Raw genomic sequence first — 12,857 nt, 5'->3', positions numbered from 1 at the left:
TAACCTATGGCGTCCAAACAGACAGTATTAGAAGAATCCATGGGAATAACCTATGATGTCCAAACAGACAGTCAGTATTAGAAGAGTCCATGGGAATAACCTATGATGTCCAAACAGACAGTCAGTATTAGAAGAGTCCATGGGAATAACCTATGGCATCCAAACAGACAGTATTAGAAGAATCCACGGGAATAACCTAGACAGTCAGTATTAGAAGAGTTCACAGGAATAACCTATGATGTCCAAGAGTCCACAAGAATAACCTATGATGTCCAAACAGACAGTCAGTATTAGAAGATTCCACGGGAATAACCTATGGCGTCCAAACAGACAGTATTAGAAGAGTCCACAAGAATAACCTATGGTATCCAAACAGACAGTCAGTATTAGAATAGTCCACGGGAATAACCTATGATGTCCAAACAGACAGTCAGTATTAGAAGAATCCACGGGAATAACCTACAGTGTCCAAACAGACAGACAGTATTAGAAGAGTCTACAGGATAACCTATGATGTCCAAACAGACAGTCAGTATTAGAAGAGTCCATGGGAATAACCTATGGTGTCCAAACAGACGGTATTAGAAGAGTCCACAGGAATAACCTATAATGTCCAAACAGACAGTCAGTATTAGAAGAGTCCACAGGAATAACCTATGATGTCCAAACAGAAAGTCAATATTAGAAGAGTCCACAGGAATAACCTACAGTGTCCAAACAGAGAGACAGTATTAGAAGAGTCCACAGGAATAACCTACAGTGTTCAAACAGACAGACAGTATTAGAAGTCTACAGGATAACCTTTGATGTCCAAACAGACAGTCAGTATTAGAAGAGTCCATGGGAATAACCTGTGGTGTCCAAACAGACAGTATTAGAAGAATCCACGGGAATAACCTAGACAGTCAGTATTAGAAGAGTTCACAGGAATAACCTATGATGTCCAAGAGTCCACAAGAATAACCTATGATGTCCAAACAGACAGTCAGTATTAGAAGATTCCACGGGAATAACCTATGGCGTCCAAACAGACAGTATTAGAAGAGTCCACAAGAATAACCTATGGTATCCAAACAGACAGTCAGTATTAGAATAGTCCACGGGAATAACCTATGATGTCCAAACAGACGATCAGAATTAGAAAGGTCCACGGGAATAACCTATGGTGTCCAAACAGACCGTCAGTATTAGAAGAGTCCACAGGAATAACCTACAGTGTCCAAACAGACAGACAGTATTAGAAGAGTCCACGGGAATAACCTATGATGTCCAAACAGACAATCAGTATTAGAAGAGTCCACAGGAATAACCTATGATGTCCAAACAGAAAGTCAATATTAGAAGAGTCCATAGGAATAACCTACAGTGTCCAAACAGAGAGACAGTATTAGAAGAGTCCACGGGAATAACCTACAGTGTCCAAACAGACAGACAGTATTAGAAGTCTACAGGATAACCTTTGATGTCCAAACAGACAGTCAGTATTAGAAGAGTCCATGGGAATAACCTATGGTGTCCAAACAGACAGGTTATTCCCATGGACTCTTCTAATACTGTCTGTTTGGACACCATAGGTTATTCCCATGGACTCTTCTAATACTATGGTATCCAAACAGATAGTATTGGAAGAGTCCATGGGAATAACCTATGGTATCCAAACAGACAGTCAGTATTAGAAGAGTCCACGGGAATAACCTATGGCGTCCAAACAGCCAGTATTAGAAGAGTCCACAAGAATAACCTATGGTATCCAAACAGACAGTCCGTATTAGAAGAGTCCACAAGAATAACCTATGGTGTCCAAACAGACAGTCAGTATTAGAAGAGTCCACGGGAATAATCTATAGCGTCCAAACAGACAGTCAGTATTATAAGAGTTCATGGGAATAACCTATGATGTCCAAACAGACAGTCAATATTAGAAGAGTCCACGGGAATAACCTATGATGTCCAAACAGACGGTCAGTATTAGAAGAGTCCACGGGAATAACCTATGATGTCCAAACAGACGGTCAGTATTAGAAGAGTCCACGGGAATAACCTATGGTGTCCAAACAGACGGTCAGTATTAGAAGAGTCCACGGGAATAACCTATGGTGTCCAAACAGACGGTCAGTATTAGAAGAGTCCACGGGAATAACCTATGGTGTCCAAACAGACAGTCAGTATTAGAAGAGTCCACGGGAATAATCTATGGCGTCCAAACAGAAAGTCAGTATTAGAAGAGTCCACGGGAATAATCTATGGCGTCCAAACAGACAGTCAGTATTATAAGAGTCCACGGGAATAACCTACGGTGTCCAGACAGTCAGTATTATAACGGCTGTGTATGTCCAGATCACAAAGACTCCCTAAATAAAAAATCTATAATTATGGTAGGCCATTAAAAGTAGTTGGTAAATTATACTTTCTTAGGCATAAATATTCCAGGATTGCAGAGTTGTAAACGTTAAAAAAAATATATACATCGACATACTAAAGATGTGATATCACAGGTGTAAACGTTAAAACAAAGAATATGAACATACTAAAGATGTGACATCACAGGTGTAAACGTTAAAACAAAGAATATGAACATACTAAAGATGTGACATCACAGGTGTAAACGTTAAAACAAAGATGTAACATCACAGGTGTAAACGTTAAAACAAAGAATATCAACATACTAAAGATGTGACATCACAGGTGTAAACATTAAAACAAAGAATATCGACATACTAAAGATGTGACATCACAGGTGTAAACGTTAAAACAAAGAATATCGACATACTAAAGATGTGACATCACAGGTGTAAACGTTGAAATAAAGAATATCGACATACTAAAGATGTGACATCACAGGTGTAAACGTTAAAACAAAGAATATCGACATACTAAAGATGTGACATCACAGGTGTAAACATTGAAATAAAGATGTAACATCACAGTGTAAACGTTAAAACAAAGATGTAACATCACAGTGTAAACGTTAAAACAAAGAATATCAACATACTAAAGATGTGACATCACAGGTGTAAATGTTAAAACAAAGAATATCGACATACTAAAGATGTGACATCACAGGTGTAAACATTAAAACAAAGAATATCAACATACTAAAGATGTGACATCACAGGTGTAAACGTTAAAACGAATATCAACATACTAAAGATGTGACATCACAGGTGTAAACGTTAAAACAAAGAATATCAACATACTAAAGATGTGACATCACAGGTGTAAACATTAAAACAAAGAATATCAACATACTAAAGATGTGATATCACAGGTGTAAACGTTAAAACAAAGAATATGAACATACTAAAGATGTGACATCACAGGTGTAAACGTTAAAACAAAGATGTAACATCACAGTGTAAACGTTAAAACAAAGAATATCAACATACTAAAGATGTGACATCACAGGTGTAAACATTAAAACAAAGAATATCGACATACTAAAGATGTGACATCACAGGTGTAAACGTTAAAACAAAGAATATCAACATACTACAGATGCGACATCACAGGTGTAAACATTAAAACAAAGAATATCAACATACTACAGATGCGACATCACAGGTGTAAACATTAAAACAAAGAATATCGACATACTACAGATGCGACATCACAAGTGTAAACATTAAGAATATCCACACACTAAAGATGCGACATCACTGGTGGAAACGTTAAAGAATATCCACACACTAAAGATGAGACATCACTGGTGGAAACGTTAAAAAATATCCACACACTAAAGATGTGACATCACTGGTGGAATCGTTAAAGAATATCCACACACTAAAGATGTGACATCACTGGTGGAATCGTTAAAGAATATCCACACACTAAAGATGTGACATCACAGGTGGAAACGTTAAAGAATATCCACACACTAAAGATGTGACATAACTGGTGGAAACGTTAAAGAATATCCACACACTAAAGATGTGACATCACTGGTGGAAACGTTAAAGAATATCCACACACTAAAGATGTGACATCACTGGTGGAATCGTTAAAGAATATCCACACACTAAAGATGTGACATCACTGGTGGAATCGTTAAAGAATATCCACACACTAAAGATGTGACATCACAGGTGGAAACGTTAAAGAATATCCACACACTAAAGATGTGACATCACAGGTGGAAACGTTAAAGAATATCCACACACTAAAGATGTGACATCACAGGTGGTGAATATCCACACACTAAAGAACATCACTGTGGAATCGTTAAAGAATATCCACACACTAAAGATGTGACATCACAGGTGGAAACGTTAAAGAATATCCACACACTAAAGATGTAACATCACAAGTGTAAACATTAAGAATATCCACACACTAAAGATGTGACATCACAGGTGTAAACATTAAGAATATCCACACACTAAAGATGTGACATCACAAGTGTAAACTAAAGATGTAACATCACAAGTGTAAACATTAAGAATATCCACACACTAAAGATGTGACATCACAGGTTATTCCTCTGGACCCTTCCAATACATGTTGGTGAATGATCAAGACATGTGACAATTCAGATCACTTTGTACGATCACAGACAAAACCATTTACTCACCTGGGAACAGAAATGTTGAGCCGAGGAATATGATCATCATATAGATTTGACAGGACACTGTATTGTCTTCCGGTGCACTGTAAGCAGTGAATGGGTTAAATCTGTTCCAGAACTCATCAAACAGGAGGTGGGAGGGTTGGGGTTAATAACTTCATCAAACAGGAGGTGGGAGGGTTGGGGTTAATAACTTCATCAAACAGGAGGTGGGAGGGTTGGGGTTAATAACTTTGTGACTATATCGAGTCTGAACTCGTCACACAGGTGGGAGGGTTGGGGTTAATAACTTCATCACACAGGAGGCGGGAGGGTTGGGGTTAATAACTTCATCAAACAGGAGGTGGGAGGGTTGGGGTTAACAACTTCATCAAACAGGAGGTGGGAGGGTTGGGGTTAATAACTTCATCAAACAGGAGGTGGGAGGGTTGGGGTTAATAACTTTGTGACTATACCGAGTCTGAACTCGTCAAACAGGAGGTGGGAGGGTTGGGGTTAATAACTTCATCAAACAGGAGGTGGGAGGGTTGGGGTTAATAACGTCATGACTATACTGAGTCTGAACTCGTCAAACAGGAGGTGGGAGGGTTGGGGTTAATAACGTCATGACTATACCGAGTCTGAACTCGTCAAACAGGAGGTGGGAGGGTTGGGGTTAATAACTTCATCAAACAGGAGGTGGGAGGGTTGGGGTTAATAACATCATGACTATACCGAGTCTGAACTCGTCAAACAGGTGGGAGGGTTGGGGTCAATAACGTCATGACTATACCGAGTCTGAACTCGTCAAACAGGAGGTGGGAGGTTTGGGGTTAATAACTTCATCAAACAGGAGGTGGGAGGGTTGAGGTTAATAACGTCATGACTATACTGAGTCTGCTGTAAGTCGGCCAGCACCAGCTATTTTTCACCAATACAGGAGACAGGAAAGCAAAATCAACCAATTAACTCTTCGACTACTTATTTTTAAATTATATTTTATTATTGCACTTATTTCAATCCTTTACTTATGTAACAGTACATTGTATTTAGTGCAGCCAGGTGACAACAAAACAAAAAAAAGCCCTCCCCTCAATTCTTTGTAAAGTTTGCAGACCAAATTTGAAAAGATTATATTACTATTTTTATTTATTATTGCACGTGTTTGAGTTGTATGTTTGATAATATCTAACACAGTTGGCTCATGTCATCGTCCGCGTAGTTGTGATACGCCAGTTGCAATTGTTAGAGACGGCCTTACATGTAGTAAACAATATTCTTAGATGGCCTTACATGTAGTAAACAATATTCTTAGACGGCCTTACATGTAGTAAACAATATTCTTAGAGATGGCCTGTACTAAACAATATTCTTAGAGACGGCCTTACGTGTAGTAAACAATATTCCAAGAGACGGCCTTACATGTAGTAAACAATATTCTTACAGATGGCCTTACATGTAGTGAACAATATTCTTACAGACGGCCTTACATGTAGTGAACAATATTCTTATAGACGGCCTTACATGTACTGAACAATATTCTTAGAGACGGCCTTACATGTAGTGAACAATATTCTTACAGACGGCCTTACATGTAGTGAACAATATTCTTAGATACGGCCTTACATGTAGTGAACAATATTCTTAGAGACGGCCTTACATGTACCTTACATGTAGTGAACAATATTCTTAAAGACGGCCTTACATGTAGTGAACAATATTCTTAGAGACGGCCTTACATGTAGTGAACAATATTCTTAGGAACGGCCTTACATGTAGTGAACAATATTCTTAGAGACGGCCTTACATGTAGTGAACAATATTCTTAAAGACGACCTTACATGTAGTGAACAATATTCTTAGAGACGGCCTTACATGTAGTGAACAATATTCTTAGGAACGGCCTTACATGTAGTGAACAATATTCTTAGAGACGGCCTTACATGTAGTGAACAATATTCTTAGGAACGGCCTTACATGTAGTGAACAATATTCTTAGAGACGGCCTTACATGTAGTGAACAATATTCTTAAAGACGGCCTTACATGTAGTGAATAATATTCTTAAAGACGACCTTACATGTAGTGAACAATATTCTTACAGACGGCCTTACATGTAGTGAACAATATTCTTAAAGACGACCTTACATGTAGTGAACAATATTCTTAGAGACGGCCTTACATGTAGTGAACAATATTCTTACAGTCGGCCTTACATGTAGTGAACAATATTCTTAGAGATGGCCTTACATGTAGTGAACAATATTCTTACAGTCGGCCTTTCATGTAGTAAACACTATTCGTACAGACAGCCTCAATATTCTTAGATGGCCTTACATGTAGTAAACAATATTCTTAGACGGCCTTACATGTAGTAAACAATATTCTTAGAGATGGCCTTACGTGTAGTAAACAATATTCCAAGAGACGGCCTTATATGTAGTAAACAATATTCTTAGAGACGGCCTTACATGTAGTGAACAATATTCTTAGATACGGCCTTACATGTAGTGAACAATATTCTTACAGACGGCCTTACATGTAGTGAACAATATTCTTAGATACGGCCTTACATGTAGTGAACAATATTCTTAGAGACGGCCTTACATGTAGTGAACAATATTCTTAGGAACGGCCTTACATGTAGTGAACAATATTCTTAGAGACGGCCTTACATGTAGTGAACAATATTCTTAAAGACGGCCTTACATGTAGTGAACAATATTCTTAGAGACGGCCTTACATGTAGTGAACAATATTCTTAAAGACGGCCTTACATGTAGTGAACAATATTCTTAGAGACGGCCTTACATGTAGTGAACAATATTCTTAGGAACGGCCTTACATGTAGTGAACAATATTCTTAGAGACGGCCTTACATGTAGTGAACAATATTCTTAAAGACGACCTTACATGTAGTGAACAATATTCTTAGAGACGGCCTTACATGTAGTGAACAATATTCTTAGGAACGGCCTTACATGTAGTGAACAATATTCTTAGAGACGGCCTTACATGTAGTGAACAATATTCTTAAAGACGACCTTACATGTAGTGAACAATATTCTTAGAGACGGCCTTACATGTAGTGAACAATATTCTTAGAGACGGCCTTACATGTAGTGAACAATATTCTTAAAGACGGCCTTACATGTAGTGAACAATATTCTTAGAGACGGCCTTACATGTAGTGAACAATATTCTTAGGAACGGCCTTACATGTAGTGAACAATATTCTTAGAGACGGCCTTACATGTAGTGAACAATATTCTTAAAGACGGCCTTACATGTAGTGAATAATATTCTTAAAGACGACCTTACATGTAGTGAACAATATTCTTACAGACGGCCTTACATGTAGTGAACAATATTCTTAAAGACGACCTTACATGTAGTGAACAATATTCTTAGAGACGGCCTTACATGTAGTGAACAATATTCTTACAGTCGGCCTTACATGTAGTGAACAATATTCTTAGAGATGGCCTTACATGTAGTGAACAATATTCTTAGAGATGGCCTTACATGTAGTGAACAATATTCTTACAGTCGGCCTTTCATGTAGTAAACACTATTCGTACAGACAGCCTCAATATTCTTAGATGGCCTTACATGTAGTAAACAATATTCTTAGATGGCCTTACATGTAGTAAACAATATTCTTAGAGATGGCCTTACGTGTAGTAAACAATATTCCAAGAGACGGCCTTATATGTAGTAAACAATATTCTTAGAGACGGCCTTACATGTAGTGAACAATATTCTTAGATACGGCCTTACATGTAGTGAACAATATTCTTACAGACGGCCTTACATGTAGTGAACAATATTCTTAGAGACGGCCTTACATGTAGTGAACAATATTCTTAAAGACGGCCTTACATGTAGTGAACAATATTGTTAGACAAGGTCTTACATGTAGTGAACAATATTCTTAGAGATGGCCTTACATGTAGTGAACAATATTCTTAGAGATGGCTTTACATCTACTAAACTATATTCCTAGTGAACACTATTCTTAGAGACGGCCATACATGTAGTGAACAATATTCTTAGAGACGGCCTTACATCTACTAAACAATATTCCTAGAGACGGCCTTACATGTAGTAAACAATATTCTTAGAGATGGCCTTACATGTACTAAACAATACTCTTAGAGACGGCCTTACATGTAGTAAAAAATACTCTTAGAAACGACGTTACATGTACTAAACAATATTCTTAGAGAGACGGTTTTACATGTACTAAACAATACTCTTAGAGACGGCCTGACATGTCAGAAACAATATTCTTAGAGACGACCTTACATGTACTAAACAATATTCTTAGAGATGGCCTTACATGTACTAAACAATATTCTTAGAGACGGCCTTACATGTACATATACTAAACAATATTCTTAGAGACGGCCTTACGTGTAGTAAACAATATTCTTAGAGACGGCCTTACATATAGTAAACAATATTCTTAGAGACGGCCTTACGTGTACTAAACAATATTCTTAGAGACGGCCTTACATGTAGTAAACAATATTCCTATAGACGGCCTTACATGTACTAAACACTATTCCTAGAGACAGCCTTGCATGTAGTAAACACTATTCTTACAGACAGCCTTACATGTACTAAACAATATTCTTAGAGACGGCCTTACGTGTACTAAACAATATTCTTAGAGACGGCCTTACATATACTAAACAATATTCTTAGAGACGGCCTTACATGTACTAAACAATATTCCTAGAGACGGCCTTACGTGTACTAAACACTATTCTTAGAGATGGCCTTACGTGTACTAAACAATATTCTTAGAGATGGCCTTACGTGTACTAAACAATATTCTTATAGACGGCCTTACGTGTACTAAACAATATTCCTAGAGACGGCCTTACGTGTAGTAAATACTGTTCCTAGAGACGGCCTTACATGTAGTAAACACTATTCCTAGAGACGGCCTTACATGTAGTAAACACTATTCTTAGAGACGGCCTTACATGTAGTAAACACTATTCTTAGAGACGGCCTTACATGTAGTAAACAATATTCTTAGAGATGGCCTTACATGTACTAAACAATATTCTTAGAGACGGCCTTACATGTAGTAAACAATATTCTTAGAGACGGCCTTACATGTAGTAAACAACCACTGCTAAGATGTTACATTATACAAAAACTGGGTTTTTTTTGTTTCAACCATCAGAAAGAAAGAAATGTTTTATTTAATGACGCACTCAACACATTTTTATTTACGGTTATATGGCGTCAGACATACATGTATGGTTATGGACCACACAGATTTTGAGAGGAAACCCGCTGTCGCCACTACATGGGCTACTCTTTCCGATTAGCAGCAAGGGATCTTTTATTTGCACTTCCCACAGGCAGGATAGCACAAACCATGGCCTTTATTGAACCAGTTATGGATCACTGGTCGGTGCAAGTGGTTTACACCTACCCACTGAGCCTTGCGGAGCACTCACTCAGGGTTTGGAATCGGTATCTGGATTAAAAATCCCATGCCTCGACTGGGATCCGAACCCAGTACCTACCAGCCTGTAGACCGATGGCCTAACCACGACACCACCGAGGCCAGTGTTTCAACCATCAGTCTGTATATTCAGTTACTAAAATATATTACAAAACAGTATTTTGTTGTTTACAACAGCATTGTCTTGTTATATTGTCCCAATGTTTGTAGTAGCCCTAAATGGATTTTTTTCTCTTAATACTTTTGTACATACGAAAAAATATAATTAGAAAAGAAAAGAAATGTTTGAGCAAATAATATATAAACATTAAGATGATAGGAAACACATTCAGCATGCAGAGGATTGAACCACCTCGGTGGATCCATTCAGCTGATTGGATTTTTCTCATTCCAACCAGTGCACCACAACTGGACAAAGGCCGTGGTATGTGCTTTCTTGCTGGGAAAGTGCGTATAAAAGATCCCTTGCTCTATTAGGAAAAATGTAGCGGGTTTCCTCTGATGACTACGAGTCAGAATTACCAAATGTTTGACATCCAACAGCCAATAATTAATTAATCAATGTGCTCCAGTGGTGTCATTAAACAAAACAAATTAACATTCTATTCATATTAGTTATCAAGAGATTTAAGAATTCACAATACTACTGCAATTATAGTACTATCATGAATACAATACTATCACTTTAACAATAGTATTTTAACTATCACAATACTATTACAATTATAGTACTATCACTTTAACAATAGTATTTTAACTATCACAATACTATTACAATTATAGTACTATCACTTTAACAATAGTATTTTAACTATCACTATTGCAATTATAAATTTGTTTTCAGTATGCAGATACTGACATTTTAGACAAGAAAATGTATTTAAAGTGTAATTATAATCATGGAAACATCGTAACAATGGTAGCAATGTTGGGGACAGTCTTTGTATCATCATACAATACAGATTAACAAAAACATTGAAAACTCTGAAAACTCGTGTCCGTGACTTTCTGTTGTGACCTGCAGCTCAACGCTTCACTCCAGAGTTATCTCAATGCTTCACTCCAGAGTTATCTCAACACTTTATTCCAGAGTTATCACAGTTATTTGAACACTTCACTCCAGAGTTATCTCAACGCTTCACTCCAGTTATCTGAACATTTCACTCCAGAGTTATCACAGTTATCTGAACATTTCTCTCCAGAGTTATCTGAACACTTCATTCCAGAGTTATAACACTATGTTATACTCCTCGTTGTTATAGATATCGTCGTAGTAAAGCTGTTAAATTGAAGAAGAAGAAAAAAAAGGTTTCTTATCTTAGACTGTTGTATCGAAATATTATTTTCTGTTTATTGGATATTAATTTAAAAGTAAACACCCAGATAGGGATTTTTAAAACTATCTTAGCACTACGAAATCGTAAAACAATCGTAGGCCATGACATCACTATTTCCAAAACACTTTTACTTTTCTTTTTGCTTAAAACAAAACTGAAATTATTTACAAAAAAACTTTTTTGTAGGATGAGATGGACTATAAGATTTTAACCTTAGTTAAGATTGTGACTGTAGTAAGTTTGTGTTTACAATCGCATTTGGGTTGCTTTGTGGAACGATTGTAAATTTTAAGGTTGGTAGCGTAATATCAACCGTAAGTCACTAAAATCGCTTCGTAAAACGGGACCCAGCCGACTTTGTTTAGGCTGGTAAGTTCTAAATGTGCATCCCACCCCCGACCTCCACCCCAGGGCATGACCAAGCCCAGTGGTAAAGCGCTCTCTTGGTGCGTGGTCGATGTGGGATCGATCCTTGTCAGTGGGCCCATTGGGCTATTTCTCGTTCCAGCCAGTGTACCACAACTGGTATATCAAAGGCTGTGGTATATGTTAATATCCTGTCTATGGGATGATGCATATAAAAAGATCCATTGCTACTAATGAAAAAATGTGGTGGGTTTCCTAACTATTACTGTATGTAAAAATTGCCAACAGCCGATGATTAATAAATCAATGTGCTCTAGTAGTGGTGTTAAACATTATTTTCATTTCATTTAGGTAACTGTGTGGGATGGAAGAAACCAGTAAGTGTGACCGATCCTGTCATTCATCGCACCTCAGGGTTGGGACGTAGCCCAGTGGTAAAGTACACGCCTGATGCGCGGTTGGCCTAGGATCGATCCCTGTCGGTGGGCCCATTGAGCTATTTCTCATTCCAGCCAGTGCATCACGACTGGTATGTGCTATCCTGTCTATGGGATGGTGCATATAAAAGATCCCTTGCTACTAATGGAAAAATGTAGCAGGTTTCCTCTCTGACTGTGTCAAAATGATCATATGTTTGACATCTAATAGCCGATGATTAATAAATCAATGTGCTCTAGTGGTGTCGTTAAACAAAACAGAACAAAATCATCGCCCCTCAGGTGAGCACTCTACCAGTGAGCTACATCCTGTCTGAACGTAGAACGTATTTCAATGACAACACCAGAGCAAACTTTATTAAAACGAACAACATTTATTACAAGTCACAGGATAAAATGGCATGTTAAAAAATGGAGCAAATAAATCACGTTTGTACAACTATACAATATATATATATATGTCCATAATCATAAAGAATATATAATAAATATATATATGACAGGTAAATTATCATAGTATATACTTCATAAATACATGTATTCTCCACAAATAGAAATCCACGAAAGTTGTGTTGATGTAAAAATTGTAAAATTAATAAACTTTTTTCCACATAGGAAGTCCTATCCCAGATGTAAAATTAAAATATTTATACAAAATGGAGGCAGGGATTTTGAGTTTTGAGTAAAAAA

The 12,857-nt window shown here is 37.4% G+C and overlaps 1 long non-coding RNA gene across 1 annotated transcript; it reads left to right on the top strand.

Moving 5' to 3' along the window:
* LOC121390181 lies at window positions 1-5,695 on the top strand. The gene is made up of 2 exons (XR_005960177.1): window positions 1-4,176; window positions 4,257-5,695. It is a non-coding gene; the product is annotated as an uncharacterized LOC121390181 (long non-coding RNA).
* Window positions 5,696-12,857: the final 7,162 nt, after the last annotated feature.

This window comes from Gigantopelta aegis, chromosome 15 (assembly GCF_016097555.1).
Source record: "Gigantopelta aegis isolate Gae_Host chromosome 15, Gae_host_genome, whole genome shotgun sequence".
NCBI lineage: Eukaryota > Metazoa > Mollusca > Gastropoda > Neomphalida > Peltospiridae > Gigantopelta > Gigantopelta aegis.
Note: the sequence above shows the minus strand (reverse complement) of the source record. Positions and strands in the feature narration are given on the sequence as shown.